Consider the following 4,054-nt stretch of genomic DNA (forward strand, 5'->3'; position numbering starts at 1 on the left):
TTTTTGATTTTCTGATTTTCTGATTTTCTGATTTTCTGATTTTCTGATTTTTGATCTCTGTTTTCGATTTTCGATTTCAGATTTCAGATTTTAGATTTCGATTTCAGATTTCAGATTTTCTGTTTCCTGTTTTCTGATTTTCTGATTTTCTGATTTTCAGATTTTCAGATTCTCTGATTCACTGATTTTCAGATTTTCGATTTTCTGATTTTCTGATTATCTGATTTTCTGATTTTCTGATTTTCTGATTTTCTGATTTTCTGATTTTCTGATTTTCTGATTTGCTGATTTTCGATTTTCTGATTTTCTGATTCTCTGATTTTCTGATTTTCTGATTTTTTGTCTCTGATTTTCAGTTTTCTGATTTTCTGCTTTTCTGATTTTGTGATTTTGTGATTTTTTTGATTTTCTGATTTTCTGATTTTCTGATTTTCATTTTCTGATTTTCTGATTTTCTGATTTTCTGATTTTCTGATTTTCTGATTTTCTGATTTTCTGATTTTTGATTTTCTGATTTTCTGATTTTCTGATTTTTCTGATTTTCTGATTTTCTGATTTTCTGATTTTCTATTTTTGATTTTCTGATTTTCATTTTTCTGATTTTCTGATTTTCTGATCTTCTGATTTTCTTCTGATTTTCTGATTTTCTGATTTTCTGATTTTCTGATTTTCTGATTTTCTGATTTTCTGATTTTCTGATTTTCTGATTTTCTGATTTTCTGATTTTCTGATTTTCTGATTTTTCATTTTCTGATTTTCTGATTTTCTGATTTTCTTTCTGATTTTCTGATTTTCTGATTTCCTGATTTTCTGATTTTCTGATTTTCTGATTTTCTGATTTTCTGATTTCGATTTTCTGATTTTCTGATTTTCTGATTTCTGATTTTCTGATTTCTGATTTTCTGATTTCTATTTTCTGATTTTCTGTTTCTGTTTTCTGTTTTCTATTTTCTGTTTCTGTTTTCTGTTTTCTGTTTTCTGTTTTCTGTTTTCTTTTCTGTTTTCTGTTTCTTTTCTGTTTTCTGTTTTCTGTTTTTCTTTTTCTTTCTGTTTTCTGTTTTCTTTTTCTGTTTTCTGTTTTCTGTTTTCTTTTTCTGTTTTCTTTTTCTGTTTTCTGTTTTCTTTTCTGTTTTCTTTCTTTTTCTTTTTCTGTTTTCTGTTTCTGTTTTCTGTTTTCTGTTTTCTGTTTTCTGTTTTCTGTTTTCTGATTTCTGATTTCTGATATCTGATCTGAGCAAAACAAAATCTTTTACTCTCGCATTCAATCGATACAAGTCGGTAAGTTACAGTTACTCCTGAGGGCAAGCTCGTAGATGATTTTAATTAAAATTTATTAAATGCCAACGGTCGATAGGATTTCGCTTTGGAAATGGCATCAAAGCGAAGGCCGTTGGTCTGAGTGGAAACTTCGGCGTGGAGTGCTTCCATTAAAATGGTTAACGGGCGTGTTTTTGATTACACAATTTCGAGTTGCTGTTGGCTGCTGGGAACCACTTGATAAGGCAGCTGGCAGAGAAAGGAGCGGACAAACAGGTGCCTGGACAATCCAAGGAATGCTGCCGCAGCATTTCCGCGACTGCTGATATAATGTGGTGGAGGGACACAACAACGTGTTACTGTCTGAAATGCATATAAATTGCTATTTTCTGGGCGTGAGATATTCGCTTGTTGGTTCGGCAGACGGGCGGTGGTTGGCTGCAATGTTTTGCCACCGGGAACGATTCATGGTTAAATTTATGATTTCATTTAATAATGGAGCCACGCTGCGCGAGTGCCGGTGAAGCGGAAATTATGCGTCCCGAGGATGCAAAAATAACCTGCAACATGTTGCTTCTCCTGGAATGTGATGTAAGTGCGCAATAAGGAAGAAGTTGAACAGCATGGAAACGTTCTGAAGGTGTTTAAAAAATGATAACATTGAAATGGGTGGACGCTAAAAGCACCTAAAAGTGTAATCTACTTATTCAACCTTTTGCGTCCAGTAATGGATGCTTTCATGCATGATTTTGAAATTTAGCTTTCAGAAGTTTTCTTTACGTTTCGTTAAATCTTTAATTATAATATTTTTTGGCTCTACTATTGGCATGAAATATCTTCAATATTTTGAAGATATTTCGTATATTATCAAACAAATATTAGTGAATTGAATACGCAAACGCAAATATGCATTCTAACTCCACCGTTCCGTTTTCATGACCAACCAATATGCTATCGATGCATTTTTCATGTCTTCGACCTTCACTTGCTTGGGTATGTCGGATACAATGTCGAACCGAAAAATCAATCTCATCTTCCCCATTTTCAAGTTCATTATCTCTTTACGTAAGCCGTTTCGTGCTCAACCATGAGACGTCTTTCTTTTCACGCCCCAGATCTGAAAGGAAAGGCTCCTCACAGCAAAGAAACGAAGATCACTGAATAATTACTGCGCCTTTGCCTGATCAGAATGATGGCTCACGACCTTCCGTACCTGCTACCAAATTCCACGTGGGACCAATGGGAAAACAAACGGAAAAAGGAAAACATTCAACTACCAAACCATTCCGAGCGGTGCCGGGTGATTGGAATATGCGAAACACGCTTCTTTCTCTCTTGACATCGCTGCCGTTGATCGGGGAAAAGTCCAGCAGCGTCGTAAGCTCGCCGAACCTTCATCTCCTCCCAACAGGGTGCACAGGCTGGCCCCTCTACACGTGGTTATGTAACGTTCTGAATGAAAAGCTCCCGCCAGGTTGGCTCGCTCGGTTTCTCGGAACTCACCGCCGGCCGACCATACCGACATCGCTGGCACTCTCGAGCAAAAGCTCGCGGCTCGTTTGCACTCGCATCCCGACACCCGCCGATGGGTCACGTGGAGGCTTTCGTCGTTCTCCAGTTCCGTTTCGCCTGTCGGGCCGGGCGTCAGGGCGCTTTTATACGTCTAGTTGGCTGTGGACCAGACCAGACCGCAAAGCAACAGCGCGCTTTCCGCACGGTCGTTGCCTGCTGTGGTGCAGCAGCGGAGAGTTCCGAATCAGCGACTTTTCCGTCCTCCACGCCGCGGTGACGGCGAACTGTACGCTAAATGTATGTTTGGATCACGACCGTGCGGAGGAGGACGGCTGTCACGGTAGGGGAATGCATGAGGGACAAGAACGGAGGATAGAGGATGCGTTTTTGGGGTTACGTAATTTTCACTCCGTTTGGGTGGCGTGAAGCATAGCTTTAAAAGGAAATGCTTAGAATTGAATAGAATAAATGTCAAATATCAAGACATAATCCAATTAAACCAATAAATTAAAACATAAACTATTTAACAAGAAATTACCATTATACATGATAAAGCGAAAAAAGTCTTGACTAATAAACTACTAAAAAGCTTTCCTGATACTTTTCCTCACTCGTAATACTGGAGCAAAGGCAAAGGGAAGGTTGTGAGATTTATACCAACACAAATATTGCCCTCCGCTCGCTTTGAAATCCGCTTCTATAAAACATTCGTATCCTAACGAAACAATCAAAGCTATACTTTCGCCTCTAATTCTATCAGGAAATTCTTCCGAATTTTCAGAGAAAATTCATCTAAATTTCCAGAGGAAAAGCATCCGACTTTCCAAAAAAAAATCATCCGAATTCCCAGAAAAAAATCTCCGAATTTCCAGAAAAAATCATCAGAACTTCCAGAAAACAATTATCCGAATTTCAGAGTAAATTCATCCGAATTTCAGAGGAAATTCATCCAATTCAGAGGAAGTTCATCCGAATTTCTAGAGGAAGTTCGTCCGAATTTCAGAGGAAGTTCATCCGAATTTCCAGAAAATTCATCCGAATTTCCAGAGGAAATTCATCATTCGGAAATTCATCCGAATTTCAGAAATTCATCCATTCAGAAATTCGTCCGAATTCCAGAGAAATTCATCCAAATTTCCAGAGAAATTCATCCATTCAGAGAAATTCATCCAATTTCGGAAATTCATCCGAATTTCGGAAATTCATCCGAATTTCAGAGGAAATTCATCCGAATTTCAGAGAAATTCATCCGAATTCAGAGAATTCATAGCAATACGTAACTTTA

At 37.7% G+C, this 4,054-nt stretch overlaps 1 pseudogene; it reads left to right on the forward strand.

Moving 5' to 3' along the window:
* The first annotated feature begins 1,752 nt into the window (after positions 1-1,752).
* Positions 1,753-4,054, forward strand: part of LOC134222547 (uncharacterized) — a 76,985-nt pseudogene continuing 74,683 nt past the window's right edge.

This window comes from Armigeres subalbatus, chromosome 3 (genome assembly GCF_024139115.2).
Source record: "Armigeres subalbatus isolate Guangzhou_Male chromosome 3, GZ_Asu_2, whole genome shotgun sequence".
NCBI lineage: Eukaryota > Metazoa > Arthropoda > Insecta > Diptera > Culicidae > Armigeres > Armigeres subalbatus.